The sequence below is a fragment of the Impatiens glandulifera genome, chromosome 9, assembly GCF_907164915.1.
Source record: "Impatiens glandulifera chromosome 9, dImpGla2.1, whole genome shotgun sequence".
Taxonomy (NCBI): domain Eukaryota; kingdom Viridiplantae; phylum Streptophyta; class Magnoliopsida; order Ericales; family Balsaminaceae; genus Impatiens; species Impatiens glandulifera.
In genome coordinates this window covers 15751974-15771786 of record NC_061870.1, presented here as the reverse complement: position 1 = coordinate 15771786, position 19813 = coordinate 15751974, and positions in this window count along the sequence as shown.

The window sequence follows — 19813 nt, the reverse complement described above, 5'->3', positions numbered from 1 at the left end:
TTGTAATTTCTTCATCAAAAAGGGGAAAATTGTTGGGTCAAATTATTTTGACTAAGTGTTGAAATAACTTACCCACTGATATTTTGATGATGAAATAATTTATGTGTTTTGATACAGGTATATTAAGACAACATATCTTTAGACATGGATCTAATGAGGTTCATTAGACCGATTTTGATCTCCATTCGCATTAAGTTAGACGCAAGTCTAATGAAATTAGACGCTTAGTCTAACTCAACGGAGTTAGACGAAGCAGTCTAATAGACGCATGAATTAGACGTAAGTCTAATAGAATTAGACGTACAGTCTAACTCATTGGAGTTAGACGTGTAAGTCTAATAGACGTGTAAAGAATTAGACGGGTAGTCTAATGAATACACGGAATTAGACGTGAGTCTAATAGAATTAGACGTACAGTCTAACTCATCGGAGTTAGATGTGTAAGTCTAATAGATGTAAAGAATTAGACGGGTAGTCTAATGAATACACGGAATTAGACGTGAGTCTAATAGAATTAGACGTACAGTCTAACTCATCGGAGTTAGACGTGTAAGTCTAATAGACGTGTAAAGAATTAGACGGGTAGTCTAATGAATACACAGAATTAGACGTGAGTCTAATAGAATTAGACGTACAGTCTAACTCATCGGAGTTAGACGTGTAAGTCTAATAGACGTGTAAAGAATTGGACAGGTAGTCTAATGAATACACCAAATAAGACGTGAGTCTAATAGAATTAGACGTACTGTCTAACTCATCGGAGTTAGACGTACTGTCTAACTCATCGGAGTTAGACGTACTGTCTAACTCATCAGAGTTAGACGTATAAGTCTAATAGAAGTAAAGAATTAGACGGGGTAGTCTAATGAATACGCGGAATTAGACGGGTTGTCTAATTATTGAAAGTTAGACGTGAGTCTAACTCCTTCAGACAAGTCTGAGGTAGAACCGGAATTAGACGTGGTAGTCTAACTCAGTGGTGTTAGACGTACCGGTCTAATGGTTATTAGAATTAGACGGGTTGTCTAATTATTGAAAGTTAGACGTGAGTCTAACTCCTTTAGACAAGTCTGAGGTAAAACCGGAATTAGACATGGTAGTCTAACTCAGTTGAGTTAGACGTACCGGTCTAATGGTTATTAGAATTAGACGGGTTGTCTAATTATTGAAAGTTAGACGTGGGTCTAACTCCTTCAGACAAGTCTGAGGTAGAACCGGAATTAGACGTGGTAGTCTAACTCAGTGGAGTTAGACGTACTGGTCTAATGGTTATTAGAATTAGACGGGTTGTCTAATTATTGAAAGTTAGACGTGGGTCTAACTCCTTCAGACAAGTCTGAGGTAGAACCGGAATTAGACGTGGTAGTCTAAGTCAGTGGAGTTAGACGTACCCGTCTAATGGTTATTTGTATTAGACATGGTAGTCTAACTCAGTGGAGTTAGACGTACCCGTCTAATGGTTATTTGTATTAGACGTGGTAGTCTAACTCAGTGGAATATTCGGCGCACTACCAGTTTGGTACGGCCACGATCATTGTGCTCAGAGTATGCTGTGTACAATAGAGGCTTTCCAATGAAAGAGCGCCACGTATCATTCTTGAAGATTCGACCGTTAGCTCCTGATCAGTATTCAACCAATCCTTAGAGCAACGGACTGACCGCCTCACGAACAACTGAACAAACTGACTGAACAAGCATTCTGATTTTGCAGAGAGAGACTACTCAATCATCTTGCTTACTAAACTCATTCTTGAAGCTTCTCTCTGATTGTACTGTGTGTGAATCGAGAGAGAGAGCTAGAATCAAAACACCATTAGCTGAGTGATATTATTCATCTTCTTGTAATTGAACAGAAAGTGTTCTGTTCAATAGTGAGCTAAGTGTGTGTGTAAACTGTATTTGATTCTCATCATATAATGAATCCTTCCGGTGGTTGGAAGAAGGGGTGACGTAGGAGAGTTTCTCCGAACATCCATAAACAAACTGTTGTGTTCTTCATTTTCTGTCATCTTTTCATCTTTCATCTTGTGCTTCAAACCCAAGTAAATAATTCCGCCTTGAATCTGTTTCAAGTGTTTACATAAGTTTGCGTAGAATAGAAAGCGGATTAAATCCTTAACAAAAAAATAATGGGCCAACATCAAAAACATTACACGTCTACGTTGTGCAATACTTTGACTAGGCTCTTAACAACATTCAATGACTTTGTCGAGCTTACGTATGTTGAAGACTCCTCTTGAGATGATTTTTGAAGAGTAGCGCCTAGTCCACTTAAAGAAATCCTGCAAACTTTCCATTGGCTCCTGGGGAGGATATGGAATGAGCAACATCAATTCATTAGATCAAGATCTAAGGATTGCTTGAAAGTCTTTGAGTGTAAGACAAATGTATCTATCTCCGATAATGAAATAAAATATGTTAATCCAACTGACCAAAAGTAAAGCTGGCTTAAGTCCAAAAATAGAGCAGCCAATTAGTCTGGTGAGTATAAACCTGATAGAAAGCCAAGAAGTTTTATCAAAAATCATTTTCTAAAATTAATGGATCATCAGTAGCCATAAAAAATCTGTCAAGTCTAAAACATACACATTAATTGGGATATCCATAAAAATAACTCAAGTATGGATCCCCAAGGGACTAATTAATCATGGATCTAAAGAAACATGGGTACCAAAGTTATCAATGTTTATATGTGCAGGTAAAATAGGACAGTTGCTTGGAAGATTCAGTATGGTATCTGGACAACAGTTGTTCCAAGCATATGATAGGCATATGATAGGCAACAGTCGGCTACAAACGGACATATCAAAATGCACTGGACCAAAAATAACTTTCGGCGATAACTCGAAAGGTAAAATCGTGGGTAAGGGTAATATTTTCTACGGTAACTTTACTATTAATAATGTGTTATTGGTAGAAACATTATGTTACAATTTAATGAGCATAACTCAAATGTGCGATAATGGACACACAATAGAATTTCACAAGCATACTTGTCTTGTTAGAGATCAATATGGTAACACCCTACTAACAGGAAGTAGAGTAAGATACTCATAAAAAATTAATTGGGAGAATAAATCTTCCGATCCTTTATGTATGATTACCAAAAATGACCAAAACTGGTTATGACAAAAAATACTTAATCACCTAAACTTTAAAACAATTAATAATATTTGTACAAAATATCTTGTAACTGGAATTGCTAAACTGAAATTTTGTAAAGACAAGGTTTGCCCAACTTGTGAAATGAGAAAACAGATCACATCAACTTTGAAAAACAATGGGAATATCCAATCTGATAGATGTCTATAATTACTATACATGGACCTGTTTGGTCCAATTCTAGTAACAAGTTTAGGGGGAATGAGATATACACTGGTCATAATTGATGATTACTTAAGGTTTACTTGGGGAGTATTTTTAGCATCTAAGGATCAAACTATTGTTAACTTAATTCCAAGAAGACTATAAAATGAAAAATCCTTAAGCATTATAAAATTTAAAAGTGATAGAGGAACATAATTCACAAGCAAGAATCTGTCATCTTTCCTTGAGGAATCTGGAATTAGACACAAGTTGTCTAGTGCAAGAACTCCACAGAAAAACAGTGTTGTTGAAAGGAAAAACAGAACAGTGAAAGAAGTAGCTAGATTAATACTAGTCGATTCTAGTCTGTCTCAAAAACTTTGGGCAGAAACTATCAATACAGAATGTTATACTCAAAACATGTCGATGATTAATAAACGATTTAATAATATACCTTGTAAAATTTGGTATGACAAATTTCCTAAAATATCATACTTTAGGATATTCGGCCGTAAGTATTTTATTCACAACAATGACAAAAATCATATGACTGATGTTGATGCCAATGCAGATATTGGAATCATGCTAGGTTATTCTTCATTCAGCAAAGCCTATAGAGTTTTCAATAAAAAAACTCTAACTGTTGAAGAATCAACCTATGATGTATTTGATGAATGTGTTGAAAACAGTTCCAATGAATTATTGAATTATTTAATAAAATGGAAACAATTAATCTCCAATTTGATAGTGACGATGAAGTTCAAGTTAACAGAAACAATCCATCTGATTAGCTAGTTGACACAGTTGATGTTCAACCAGTATTCAAGACTAAAAGTCAACAAGCAACTGATAGTCTGGATGTTGCTGGAATAGCTGATCAGACAGCTGACCTTCTAGTATCGAACTTCAGATGGAACAAAAACCATCCACCAGAATTAATTAATCATAGGAAATCTCTCTACACCTTTTAGGACCAGAAACCAATTAATTGATGAATATTCAAACTCTTTTTTTATCTCTCAAATCGAACCTAAGAAAGTAGATGAAGCATTGTTTGATCCAAATTGGATTAATGTCATGCAAGAGAACTAAACCAATTTGAAAGAAACAAAGTTTGGCATCTAATTCCCAGATTAGATAATCAATTTGTTAATGGAAATAGATGGGTATTTAGAAATAGTTATTAGAACTAGATGAGTATTTATAAATAAACTAAACGAAGATGGACTAGTTATTAGAAACAAAGATAGGCTAGTAGCTCAAGGATACAAACAAGAGGAAGGAATTGACTTCCATGAATCATTTACTTCTATAACTAGGTTAGAAGCTATTAGAATCTTCTTAGCATATGTTACTTTCAAAAATTTTAAAGTTTATCAAATGGACGTTAAGATTGCCTTTCTTAACGACATACTCAATGAGGATGTTTATGTTGAACAACCTCCTGGCTTTCAAAATCACACTTTGCTTCATCATGTTTAAAAATTAGATAAAGCATTATATGGACTTAAGCAAACTCCTAGAGCTTGGTATGACATATTGTCAAAATTCTTATTTTAGCATGATTTTGTTATTAGCATCGTAGATAAAACACTCTTTAAATTTGTCAAAGACACACATTTTACTTGTACAAATTTATGTAGATGACATTATTTTTGGGTCAACGAACTCCAAATTATATGAAAAGTTCTCTAAGTTGATGCAGGATAAATTTGAGATGAGCATGATGAGTGAGCTAACGTTCTTCCTTGGACTTCAAGTTAGGCAATTTGAAAATGGAATATTCATAAATCAAGCTAAGTACACCAACGAATTACTAAAGAAATTCGGTATGGAGAACTGTTCAACTGCCTCAAGTCCCATGAACTCATCGAGTAAACTAGACAATGATGAAAGCGGTCAAGATGTTGATATCACAGCCTATCGAGGGATCATTGGCTCCCTACTCTATCTAACAGCCAACCGACTAGACTAGCGGTGTAAATGAGTCGAGTCGAGCCAAGTACCATCCTACTCGAACTCGACTTAAATTAAATTATAAATACTCGAACTCGATCAAGCACCAAAATCTATTATCGACTCGATGACATTTCGAGCTATTCGAGCTTGAACTCAAAAACTCGAAAATTAAATTTTATTAATTGAAATTACATTTTAATACCAATAAATAAATATATATTTGATAATATAAACATATATGATCAAAACATTATTTTAAAATAACAAATATAAATATCATAACATAATTTAAAGATACATAATTTAAAGATAACAAATGTTCATTCAATCACAAACATCATTTAAAAATTCAAACGAAAGTAAATATTTAGATGATGTTCATCACAAAAATACAACAAGTTACAAAATAAAAGTTGTTGAATATTGAAAGACATCATCACAAATGTCATTAAGAAATTTGAAATTGGTTAATGATCGAGATGGGAATAGATTCTTGAGATTTGAACAGTAATCGAGTTTGTCAAGAACAATTATCTTGTAATATGGATAGTTGCTTATAAGCATGTTAGCTACATGTGATGCAATGAATCCAGTCGGTCCAGTTATAAGAATGTTCTTCGGAGTATATTCAGTCATCTTTCTTTCAAAATTTCTGCAATAAGAACAATTTTCATACATAAACCCAGTAACCGACTACTTTCATATGAAATAAATTAACAGTTTCAATTGAATTGAAGAAGAAGAACTAGATAGATGATATGATCATTTGGATCTCATGAATCATAGAAGATATTAAGCTCAATCATGTAACTTTAACATATCTCATCAAACTGAAGTATCTTTGATGGAGGAAGGATCGAGTCTTCAGCGTTCAACATTTTATTGAGAAATTGATGGATGATGGAGGAAGAATCGGGTCTTCAGCTGTTCAGCCTTTTGATGGAGGAATTAATGGATGATGGATGATGGAGGAAGAATCGGTTAAAAAGTTGGGGATGAATGGAAATAGTAGAGAGAGAGAAAGATATTGTGTATGTAAGTTGGGCGACGGCGCAGAGCCTGTTAGGATCTAGGTCGCCGCTGGTGCACCGGGGGTTGGACCGGTTAGCGGTTCTCACTCGTAGTGTGGTGATTAATCCGGTTAAAGATTAATACCGGGGTTTCAATACTGCACAACCTGTCACAAACCCTTGAACTAGGTTCAAGCGCGGAAGAGGTTTGCTTTTAAGTTGAAGCGGTACACGTGTATGATAGGCGGAGTCGGTTTCGGATGATGGAAATTTTGGAGATGGTGGGTCGGTTTTGGCAATCTGGATGTTCGGTGTGATTAGTAGAGATTCGGTTTGGAGCGATATGGTTAAGTTAGTCGGTTATGTAATGAGGCCAACAGAAAGTAAATAACACAAAAGATTTTATGGATGTTCGGAGATAAAACTCCTACGTCACCCCTTCCTCTCGAAACCGCGAGAAGGATATTCACTAAGGAATACAAGTACAATCCGATCGAGACTTATTCTCTGCTCGATAACACTCTTACAATTCACACCGAAATTGTAGCACACACACTTAGAATTTAGCACTTAGGCTTTCTTAGAATACCACATTGTTATCACTTGTAGTAAATGCTCTTAGCTCTTGTTATCCCAATGTTTGTCTCACTTGTCCCACATTTACTCTTCTGCAACTGCCTCCTTTTATAGGTGAAATATGCCAACGGTCATATTTCAAAGCCTTGAATCTGATTGGCTGATCAGAGATGCAGTGATTCAGTGTCTCAGACCTGCCGGTTGTCTCCTCAGACCTGACGGTCAATCTTAGACCTGGTATCCTGTTTCAGACCTGCCGGTCTGTAAAGCAAACCTGCTGGGTTTGTCTTTTACTCAATGTAGGCACTGTCTGTTTGGACAGTTGTCTGTACGTTGAGGATTTCCTTTCTGGCTTATCCCGAAGTAGAAGGATCCGGTAGTACTGTTTTCTGCAGCCTACAGTCTTTCCTCAGACTTGCATGGATATGGAAGTATTCAGTCTGTTCCTTTGGTATCATTCTCAACAGATACCCAAAGTGTCTTCTTGTACAGGTCGGCCACTTGATTTGGCCGAATGTCTTTTGATAGTGAAGTAACCGGACTTCTTCGTAACCGGACTTCTTCCGGTTATACTTGTCTTGTTGATTGATCAGCTGTTTGATGGTTCCGGTTTTGAGCTTTGGTCGATTCTTCCTTTGTTTGGTCATGCTCCGAATACTTTTTGATCGGTATGATGTTTTGACCGGTTCGGTTTCTTCAGTTTGTTCTCTTATTCATCCGGTCCGGTTCCTTGTTCCTGCATGAGAAGTTTGTTTAAGTTAGGTTTATTTGAACCGGTCTGAATTTATCTAACAATTTCTCCCTTTTTGATTATTTTATTTAAAATTATCAAAATCATGTAAGTTTGCAACCGTAGGCCGGTTGTTTTGTTTGGCCGATTTTTGAAAAAGAACTTAGAGAATTTTTCGAAAAATTTTGAGGGAGGAGTTTTGGAGGAATCTCTATCTTTTATCTAACAATTTCTCCCTTTTTGATTATTTTATTTAAAATTATCAAAATCATGTAGAAATGCAAAATAAGGCCGGTATTCAAAAATAACTTTATATATTTATAGATAGCCGGAAAAGACAAAGTGTAAATACTAAGACAAATAAGAAAAAGAAAGATAGTCCCTATTCCGAGTCCGTGAATTCGTAGGCGCTCTTCTTTTTCTTCGGTTGCGGTGGCGGTTGCGGTTGCCTGGTCTGTTGGGAGGGTCGTGGTCTTTTAGATCGGGACCGCAGCTGTTCTTCGACTTCGTCTTCGACTGGGTCGGCTTGCTGCGAAGTACCCGTAGCAACCGGGTCAGAGATTTCATTGAGCATCTCGACTATCCGAACTTTCTTAGGAGCCGGCCTTTTTCTCTTCTTCGGTTCTGAATCGGAGGCGGCCGCCTTCTTCTTTTTCTCGTGTTCCTTTGCAAATCCCGCCAGCCTTCGTGCCTCCGTGTCTAACCGTTCGGCATCCGCTGCGGCCTGACTGGCCACTTTCTCAGCATACCCTGGATATAGGATCTCGGCCCTTCTTATTCTTTCGGCCTCTATTTCGGCTTCGGTTAGCTGAGACGATCGCGGCGCCTCTTTATCCTTGCTGGCTTCGGCGTTTAGTTCATCCTGGACCCTTTTAGCTATTAGGGCATCAACCTCTAGAGCCGCGGCATCCGCGTTTTCCTTTGCTTTCAGAATTTCGGCCATCTGTTCGGTGAGTGCCTTTACCTCGGCCACGAGAGTCTCATTTGTCTTTTCCAGCACCGAGACCCGGTCAATTGTCGTGTGGACCCGTTCGAAATCCTTCTTTAAGTCCGAAGTTATACCCTCTAGAGCTGCGGTATGCTGAGCACATTTTTCGCGCTCACCGGCCTCTTCCCACAGCCCGGTGCTGAGTTCTGCTAGGCGTGCTTGATGTTGATCCACAAGATTTTTTGTCACACCGGCGAACTGCATGGCCGAATCAAATATTTTATTGCAGCATTCCTTGAACGGTTGAAGCTTGGACACTTCGTGTTCAAGTACACGGTCATCAATCTGCTCCGATATTGATGCCTTAAACTTTTGAAGCCGGTCTTCAAGCTGCCCTGATATGGACATTTCAAACTTCTTAAGTTGGTCATCAATCCGCCCCGAAACGGATGCCTCAAAATCTTGGAGCCGGTCATCAATCCATTCCTTAGGGGGGTCGAGGCGGTGGCTTCCGGTGATGGAGAAGGTGTCGATTGTTCAGTGGGATCAGGATCGGCTCTTGCAGCATTCTCATTAGGAGGTTCTATCGTTGCCGCATCCTCTAAGTTTGGCACCTCACTTTCCAGGTTTGGAACCGCATCTTCTAAGTTTGGAACCTCAACTCCCAAAGTCGGTATCGGTTCCTCATCTTCCAATATCGGTTCCTCAACTTCCCTTGGTGTCTCAGTTTCCTCTCTTGAGGGTGTTGGGTATTCAACTGGAAATTCTTCGATTACCGGAGCAGTATAGACCGGTACTTGCTTTTGGTTGCATATGGCTTCCAGCCGCTCTATTTCCTGCCGTATTTCCAGTTTGCCCTTTTCAAGCTTTTCCAATACTTGCGGTGCTACGGTAGACACCGATCCCCCTTCGGCATATTCTTCCTTAATCTTTCTGATGCGCCTTCTTAGTTTCCGAAGATGGCTTCTCGGAATCAGGAGGCAAGTTCGGCATTGTACCTCCTGAATGGTGTTGGATTTTGTGAGGCTGAAGATCATGTCCTCTACTTCCTCCAATCTTGCGATGCAACCCTGTTGCGGGAGGTCCGGTCGGATATCTCTATACTTTGTATTGAACCGGTACTCATGCCACTCCAGATATAAGTATATGACGTCCTCGTCTCGCCTGTTTATGCCCTGAAAGATATTCTGGGCAAGTCTTTCGGCCTCGGCCTCTTCCTGGTTGTAGCCTTCATCATTGTTTCCTTCATCATTGTCTCCTTCATCAACCCCGTCCTCACCCTCGGTGGTCTCAGGATTAGCGCTTCGTTCGGCATCGTTCGGACTCCGAGCCGAATTATCGTCTTCATGGACCGTTCTATCTTCGGTCCACTCCGTGTCGGTTTCCTCAGGAGCCCACTCCTCATCATCTGTTTGTTGTGGTGGGTCTGCAAAAGTTATCTTTTCTTTCCTCTTCCCTCCGGTCTTTGCTTTTGCCGGGGCATCTTTCTTTGCGGCCTTCTTCTTTCGGCCACCTGTGGAACTGGAGGCCGACTGCGTTCTTGGAAGAAATTGCCAAGATCGAATGATGCAACGTTTTATTAGCCCAACACCGGGACCGACGTTGAGGTTCAGGTGTAGGAAGATCTTACCGAGTTGCACGGCATACCCCCACGACCGGGCCGAATCCGGTCTCACCATGTCCATGAGGTTGCCGAAAACTGCTCTTGCCCAGTTAACCTCTTTTCCTTCCAGCAGACCGATTATCATCTTGATTTTGTCTCTGGTGAGGTTGCTGAAGTTTCCTCCCCTTGCCAGTATCGCCCTGGCGAAAACGTCACATGCCGGGATATATTGCGGCTTCAGCGTATTTTTACTACCGGATGTCGTGATTGGCTTAGTGGTTGCCGATAAGAAGCGGCACGCTGTCTCAAAGGTGTCAGTGTCTATTTCTGCCTTTGCATCCTGGCCAGTTGTTGGGAGACGCAAGCTTTCGGCTACCACTGCTTCGGTGATCTCGATTTGGGAGCCGCAAACCGTTGCGATGATCCTATCGTAGGAGATGGTTGCGGTTTTGAAGAACTCTTCGACCGCCTCTTTGTAAATTACGTGAGGACCGCCTAGGAAATATCCCAGACCGGTTTTAATCAGCTTATCAATAACGTCCTTTGCTTCGGTCGTTCCATTCTGCCGAATCTCCTCGAAGTCCACTTGAGAGTAAAGTTTGAATAACGCCGAATCACGACCCATGTTGAAGAGTTTGAGAATGAGAGAAATCGGCTTCAGAGATTTTAGGAAGCTTAGAGAGAGAAAGTGAATTTTTGTGAGAATGAAGAATATGATGAAGGCCCCTTTTTATAGGCACGGTTTGGAACCCAAACCGTCCCATCATGAATGGGCGGGAAATTTCCCTCCAAATTGAAACGACGCCAAACTGTTGGCGGTTACATATGAAACGGTGGGCGGCAGCTTTGAGAGGGAGATTTCCCTCCAAAATTTTGTCTATGTCATGGATGACGTATTCTTATCTTTGAGGCCGAATGATTGATCGGTTTCTAGTTTTATTCAGATATTTTGATTTATCGGCGTTTAACAGTTTTAAGTAGACTTTATGATACCGGATAAGAACGAGGTTAAACCGGTTATTTAGATAGATTCAAAGAATAAAGAGAAACGATCTTTAAAACTGAAACGATATTTTTATTAGAATGGAAACCGATAGGATGAAAGAAAGACATTTAAGCAAAGACATTTAAGCAGTGAGCACCATTCTGGAATACTTTTCCACCACCGCATCTTTATTAAGAATGTTTGAGGAGGATGCCGGTGTGCCCGGTCCAAAATCTGGCCGGTACTTGAGAATGAGCTTGCTGATGTGAGGTGCAAAGCCGAGACCCTTCTTGGTCCGCACCATTTTCCTCAAGATTTGAAAGAGGACCGCTGCCCAATTTATGGGCGTGTGGTTGTAGATGTGGGTCATGATGTTGTAGGTATTCTTTGAATACCGCTGATTTTGAGATTGGCACAGAATGGATCGAGTGACAATTTCAAGAAGTAACTGAGTACTACGACCGAGGCGGGTTTTTAACCCATGGGTTTCCACCGTATCGAAGGTTGCAGAGCAGCGGAACCCATAGTAGTATTCATCAGTTCCCTCCATGGCCAGAAAATCAGAGAACCCTTCTTTGGGCAGATTGAAGAGGGTGGCAAATTCGGCTTCATCAAGCCGGAAGGTATGATTTCTTACAGTAGTGACAATGCAATCACCCCAGTTGATGGCATTTCTGAAGAATTCCTTGACATCCTCAGTTAGTATGGGACCGGATTCGTAAAGGAAAGATTGAAGACCGGTAACAATAAGGCTTTCAAACATGTGTTTCTTTGGATGGTCATAATCCCATTCTGCCATACATGAGCTGAAGTCGACACTTAGAAAATTTCCCAAAGTTCGGCTTGGCATGATTATGGTATAGAGAGAGATTCAAGAGGAATACAAGTGATTTTGGATGTGAAAAAATGAGAGGAAGATGGCTCCTTAAATAGGATCGGTTTTGGAGGGAAAATCTGTGCATTGATGGTCAGTTTTGTTTTATTAAGGAAGAGAATCTTTTCCTTTTCAAAGTGCATGGGGAAGTGGCAGTTTGCAAAGCTCGAGGTAAGTGTTAGTTGGGAAGTGACCAGATTAGTTGGAAATTAAATATGCGGGTGGTTGGGAGTTATCTCATTAAATGGGATTATCTCATTAAATGCATTTAACACATAAAGATATGGATTAGATAGAGACCGAAGATGGTAGAGACAATACCGAAAATGACATACAGAAATGATGAAGTTAAGAAAAACACAAATAAGACCGAAGTGGACATGGATGAAGCCGATATGATCAAAGTTGAATTGGTTAATGATGCATCCGGTACATGCAGCAAAACGACCGGATGCAGGAAGGAGTGACTTAGCGAGCACGGGAATTAGCATCACGAGGGGGGTTGAAGTTTCTCCTCCTCCATTCTCTTTCAAACCGATCGTAGAATGAGTCGATGACTTCTCTGGTGAACACCTGACCGTGGTTCAAACCTTCGCCGGGACATGTTGGAACTCCAAGTTCCTCAAAGAGTCGGCTTATCTGGGGAACGAACGCCACTGACCGGGTGCCGATTATCCAAATAAGGACGTCAAACAGTACCCTAGACCAGTTGACTGGCGTTCTGGTGATGATGGCCGCCATAATGTTGAACGTTGCCGCGCAGTATGTGTTGGTGACATCTTTTCCAAAGATGCCTCTTCCTATTATGTCATTGAGGAGCTGATACTCAGCCCTTAAAAGAGATTTAGAGCCATGGTCATCAACAGGCTCATCTGACCGGGCAAGGGAGAGAGAGACCTCGTCCTTAATATCGGCCGGAGGGTTTAGGTCTGTTAGCCCTTGTTTGGGCAGATCGAAGCAACGACCGAAGTCCTGCTCGGTGAAGTCAAAGAGAATACCCCCAACCTTTGATTGGATGTGGGTATCGAAGTGGGGTGTTCCCCGGTATACCCTGGCGTTGTAGTAAAATTCCAGCACTAATTCAGGGTAGATTGTTTGCCTGGCATCCAGAAAATGCTGGAGGCCGGTATCTTCCAGTTGTTTGATCATCCGATACACCTCATAATGATCGGTATCGGAGCAAGATTCAAAGTCAACTTGGAGAATGTTTGGGAAGAGAGACATTTTTGCCTTAGTGATAGAGATAGTGTTTTGTTTGTGAATGTTTTGGTGAGTGAGTGCTTCCTTTAAATACTGGTTTTGGGGCTAACCTATTATCCGGGCATTAAATGAGATGATATGTATTAACCGCAGGATAAGAAACTTTGCATGAAATAAGCAGTTTTGCAGGTCTAGGTGTCGGTCATAGGCCTGGACTGTGAAAGATATCAAAAGATCTTCACGTCTTTTTAGGCGCGACCAGGTTTACTCTGAAAAGGCAATGATGCAGAACAGATACCTTTAACCTCTGATGACTATTCCTCTTCTGTTTGAAATTTAAATAATCTGGGGCAGCGTGCTTCCGAACCGGTCAGGTATCAGTTGTTCATCCCGATGCGGTTATTTGGTGCATGCACCAAGTAGCCGGTCGGTTTACTTTTTCTGATAGACTGGGCGGTTCTTCCGCAAGCACCCCGAAGATTCAAAGTTCAACTTCTTAGGAAGAATTATCGGTTTGTCTGTCTGAACAGATTCCCTTTAATTATCCTTTGGAAGGATTTGGCTGATGTCGGTTAAGCCGAGAGTAAGTCTAAATTGAGAAAACTTAGCTTCCTGCAGCGGCTTCGTGAAGATATCGGCTACTTGTTGATCGGTCGGTACGTATTCCAGCCGGATATGCTTCAACGTGACATGCTCTCTGATGAAGTGATGTCTGATGTCGATGTGCTTGGTTCTGGAGTGGAGAACCGGATTGTAAGTGATCGCAATAGCACTTGTGTTGTCACAGAAAATCGGGGACTCTTCGGCTGTAATACCGAAGTCCTTCAGCTGCTGTTGGATCCAGAGGAGTTGAGAACAGCAACTTCCGGCCGCCAAGTATTCAGCCTCTGCGGTTGATGTCGCCACCGATGTCTGCTTCTTGCTGTGCCATGACACCAGTCGGTCACCTAGGAACTGACATGTTCCACTGGTGCTTTTTCTGTCGATCTTGCACCCTGCATAATCTGCGTCTGAATAGCTTGTCAGATTAAATGATGAGTCTTTTGGGTACCACAGACCGACATCAGGAGTGCCCTTTAGATACTTCAGTATCCTCTTTGCGGCTGTGTAATGGGATTGCTTTGGATTTGCTTGGAATCTCCCACACACACCAACTGCGAACAGGATGTCCGGTCTACTTGCTGTCAGGTACAGCAGGGAACCGATCATGCCTCGGTATGCAATCTGATCTACCGATTGACCTTCATCATCTCTATCCAATTTAACGGATGAGCTCATTGGGGTGGCCGCCGAGGAGCATGTGTCCATACCGAATTTCTTCAGAAGCTCCTTGGTATATTTAGGTTGACTGATGAATGTTCCTTCCTTGAGTTGTTTAACCTGAAGACCTAGGAAGAAACTTAATTCTCCCATCATACTCATTTCGAATTTGTCAGTCATCATTTTTGAGAACTTATCACACAGCTTTGGATCGGTTGAGCCAAAGATGATATCATCTACATATATTTGAACAAGTAGGATATGTTCCTTCTTTTCAAATTTGAACAAAGTCTTATCCACTGAACCGATGGTGAAATCATGTTCTAATAGAAATGCGGTTAGTGTATCATACCAGGCCCTAGGTGCTTGCTTTAGACCGTATAAAGCTTTGTTGAGCCGGTATACATGGTTTGGAAATGCAGCATTTTTGAAGCCGGGTGGCTGTTCAACGTACACTTCTTCACGTAGATCACCGTTCAAAAATGCACTTTTAACATCCATTTGAAAAACTTTGAAGTTTTTGAAAGCAGCAAATGCAAGAAAAATTCTAATGGCTTCAATCCTGGCTACAGGAGCAAAAGACTCTTCAAAGTCAATGCCTTCTTCTTGTTTGTAACCTTGAGCCACTAATATGGCTTTGTTCCTCGTGACCAAACCGTCCTCATTGAGTTTGTTTCTAAATACCCATCTTGTTCCTATGACCGATTGATCTTTCGGTCTGGGAACTAAGTACCAGACTTTACTGCTCTCGAACTGGTTTAGCTCTTCTTGCATTCCCAAGATCCAATCCGGATCTGACAATGCTTCATCTATTCTTTTCGGTTCAATCTGGGATATAAAAGCAGAGTTAAAATATCCTTCCAGAAGTTGACTCCTAGTTCGAACAGGTTCTGAAGGGTCACCTATAATTTGCTCAGGAGGATGTTTACTATTTCTTCTGAGATTCAGTTCAGGGGTGTCTACCAGATTACCGGTAACTTGACCAAGGCTAGACATGTCGGTAGGCTGAACGAGATTGTCAGACCGACCGACTTCCTCGGATTGGACCGAAGTGTCAGCTTCCTGTTGTGGAACAGCTTGATCCGGCTGGGTATCAATATTACCCATTAGGTCATGGACAAACCGCCTGAAGACCGGAGTCTCATCTTCACTATCAGAATGAATATCGTTGTTTTCGAGTCTGTTGTGTAGATCAAAGCATGAAGCAGTGTTGCTTTCAACCGATTCATCGAAAACAACGTGAATTGTTTCCTCCATGGTTGCAGTTCTATCATTATATACTCTATATGCTTTACTTACTGACGAGTATCCTAGCATAATGCCGGTATCGGTCTTTGCATCAAAAGCAGTGAGTTGGGTTTTACCATTTATATGAATATAACATTTACAACCGAAAATCCTGAGGTACTTGAGTTTAGGAACTCTGTTAAAATAAACCTCATACGGTGTTTTGTTGTGAAATCTGTTTATTAAAGACCGGTTTTGTGTATGGCATGCAGTGTTGATAGCCTCAGCCCAGAATTTCTGAGCAATGCCGGAGTCGGCTATCATAGACCGTGCGGCTTCCTTGAGAGTCCGGTTTCTTCTCTCGGCCAGGCCATTTTGTTGAGGAGTCCTAGCACTAGACAACTCGTGTCTAATGCCGGATTCATCAAGATATGCAGTTAATGTACTATTAGTAAATTCGGTACCTCGATCACTTCGAATGCTATTGATATGAGTTGATTTTTCATTTTGCAGCCGTTTAAGAAGTGTGATCAGGTTCGATACAGTTTCACGTTTAGATGGTAGAAATATCACCCGTGTATATCTAGAATAATCATCAATAACTACCATGGTGTAAAGCATACCGCCTAGGCTAATGACCTGAATCGGTCCAAATAAATCCATGTGAAGAAGATCTAGACATCGGCTTGATTGAATATTTCCATTACTCTTAAAAGATGACCTAGTTTGTTTACCCATCTGGCATGCTGAACAGACCTTAACCTAGTTAAATACTATATCAGGAATACCTTCAACTAGCTTTTTGCCACGAATGTAGTTTAAGGTTTTCATGTTTAGATGATTTAGTCTCTTGTGCCATAGCCAAGTTTGATCGGTCTTAGCTATCATGCATATAGGATATTCTATTCTTGTTTTCCAATCTACCTTATAGATGTTGCCTATCCTATTTCCGGTTAGTAGCACAATACCTTGAGAGTCCTTAACTAAGCATGCATGTTTAAGGAATTCTACCGTGTATCCGGCATCACACATCTGACTAATGCTAAGTAGATTAAAACGTAAGTTTTCAACTAAGAGTACATTATCAATAGTTAGATTACCATGGACAATCTTACCCTTGCCCACAGTTTTACCTTTTGAGTTGTCACCGAAGGTAATTAGAGCACCGGTTACTGATCTGATGTCGATTAGCAAATTGCTATTTCCGGTCATGTGCCTGGAGCAGCCGCTGTCCAAGAACCATTCGGAGTTTCCTAGCCGTTTCTTTGGGTCCTGCAAAATGTACATATTTACAACTGTTTGGTACCCACGTTTACTTGGGTCCACATGCGATTAGTCCCTTAGGTATCCAAACCTTGATGAACCGGACAGTCTTCTTTGCTAGGGTCTTAACTGTCCTTTTGGCACTCGGTCTCGTGTATTTCGATTTTCCTTCAGATAACCTAAATGGAAATGATCTTTGATTCGGTAATCTATAGTTTGACCTACGTGGCTCGGGAAAATCTTTCTTATATTTGAGGATTTCTGCTTTCCTTTTCTCAAGGTCAAGCCATGAATCGGTTGGGCCAACATAATCGTATTTTAGCTTCTCTTCCCTATAATATGCGGTTTCCTCTTCTTCGGCTGTCCAGGTGCTCTTAAGGAATTTTATAAAGGGAAGGTTTCTTTTTGTAAGCCTGGCTTTCTCTAAGATTTTTCGGTCTTTGGAGCTATTCCCTGTGTATCTTAGACCACGCTTACAACGAGGATGCCTATAGTGTTTATTCATATCCTTTACTATATCGCTAGATCTTTTGTAGGCGGCCATCGTATATTGAAATCGGGCATTTTCTTCCTCGGTTAGTTCTCTAGTCGGTTCACTAGGTTGTTCGATTTTAAGATCTAACTCGGTTTCTAGGGTGTGGGTATCATCAGGTTGTATGACTTCCGTTTCGGTGATGATAGGTACCTCTGGTTCTATTGGGATAGGTACTATGGGATCGGGCTTGATGTTGAGGTGTTTAGGTAACATGGTCAATAGGTTCTTATATTCTTCTACCATGTCATTCAATGCTTCATATAACTCATCTTTAGTAAATTCATCATAGGGAGAGTCAAATACCTGTTCCTCATTGGCCATGAGGCACGTGAGTTCATCGTCGCTGTCACTGCGAGCCCACAAACTTCCTCCATCGTCGGCTATCAGTGCTTTTGGTACCTCACTTCCCTCACCGGCTTGTTGATAATTGTTTCTGTTATTTTGATAGTCCGGTTTCTGGGTATCCCTCCTTGGTTTCCTGCATTCCCACTTAAAATGTCCCATACAGTTACAGTTGTAGCATCTTACATTGGATTTGTCACCATAGTAGTTGTTTGTCGGTTGGCTCCTTTTCATGAACCTCCCAAACTTCTGTGCGAGCATGGTCATGGCGTCCTCAGTAAACTGTTCAGCTGTTCTGATAGGTGCAGGTGCAGGAGCCGGTATCGGTGCAGGTGTAGGTCCAGGAGCAGGTACAGTCGGTTCTGTAGATGTGATTAGTGCTCTGGTTGATGTTGAGGCTGGGACTTCCTCTTCGGTTCTGGATTTCATTTCGAACTCGTATGCCTTTAGATCTTCGAATACATCGTATAGTTTCATCTTACGTAGGCTCTTTGATTCCCTCATTACCATTGTCTTTATATCCCAGGCACTTGGAAGAGATCTCAAAGCCTTCATAACTACCTCTTTGTTTTCATATTTTTTGCCCAGAGTGGCTAGTTCATCTAAGACACCAGTGAACCGGTCACTGTATTCCTTCATAGTTTCTCCTGGTTTCATTTTGATGCTTTCGAACTTCTGTGTAGCCATCATTATTTTGTTCTCCCTTGTCCTTTCATTTCCTTCAAAGATCTGGATGACCGTGTTCCATGTCTCCTTCGCAGTTTTGCAATCTCTGATCTTGCAGTATGTGTTTCTGTCTACGCTGTTGGAGATCCGGTTTCTTGCATGATTATCCAGATTGTTTCTTCTCCTATCATCAGCCGTCCATTCTTTTCTGTCTTTATCAATGACTATCGGTCCTTCGGTTAAAACGAATTCCATTTCATCATCCAAGGTGACTAGATATAGGTGCATGCGTGCCTTCCAGTTGGCAAAGTCATCACCTTCTAGCATTGGAGGCCTATCCTGATACATGTTTGCTTGAGTATTGAAACTAACTGCTCTGATACCAATTGTTAGGATCTAGGTCGCCGCTGGTGGACCGGGGGTTGGACCGGTTAGCGGTTCTCACTCGTAGTGTGGTGATTAATCCGGTTGAAGATTAATACCGGGGTTTCAATACTGCACAACCTGTCACAAACCCTTGAACTAGGTTCAAGCGCGGAAGAGGTTTGCTTTCAAGTTGAAGCGGTACACGTGTATGATAGGCGGAGTCGGTTTCGGATGATGGAAATTTTGGAGATGGTGGGTCGGTTTTGGCAATCTGGATGTTCGGTGTGATTAGTAGAGATTCGGTTTGGAGCGATATGGTTAAGTTAGTCGGTTATGTAATGAGGCCAACAGAAAATAAATAACACAAAAGATTTTATGGATGTTCGGAGATAAAACTCCTACGTCACCCCTTCCTCTCGAAACCGCGAGAAGGATATTCACTAAGGAATACAAGTACAATCCGATCGAGACTTATTCTCTGCTCGATAACACTCTTACAATTCACACCGAAATTGTAGCACACACACTTAGAATTTAGCACTTAGGCTTTCTTAGAATACCACACTGTTATCACTTGTAGTAAATGCTCTTAGCTCTTGTTATCCCAATGTTTGTCTCACTTGTCCCACATTTACTCTTCTGCAACTGCCTCCTTTTATAGGTGAAATATGCCAACGGTCATATTTCAAAGCCTTGAATCTGATTGGCTGATCAGAGATGCAGTGATTCAGTGTCTCAGACCTGCCGGTCGTCTCCTCAGACCTGACGGTCAATCTTAGACCTGGTATCCTGTTTCAGACCTGCCGGTCTGTAAAGCAAACCTGCTGGGTTTGTCTTTTACTCAATGTAGGCACTGTCTGTTTGGACAGTTGTCTGTACGTTGAGGATTTCCTTTCTGGCTTATCCCGAAGTAGAAGGATCCGGTAGTACTGTTTTCTGCAGCCTACAGTCTTTCCTCAAACTTGCATGGATATGGAAGTATT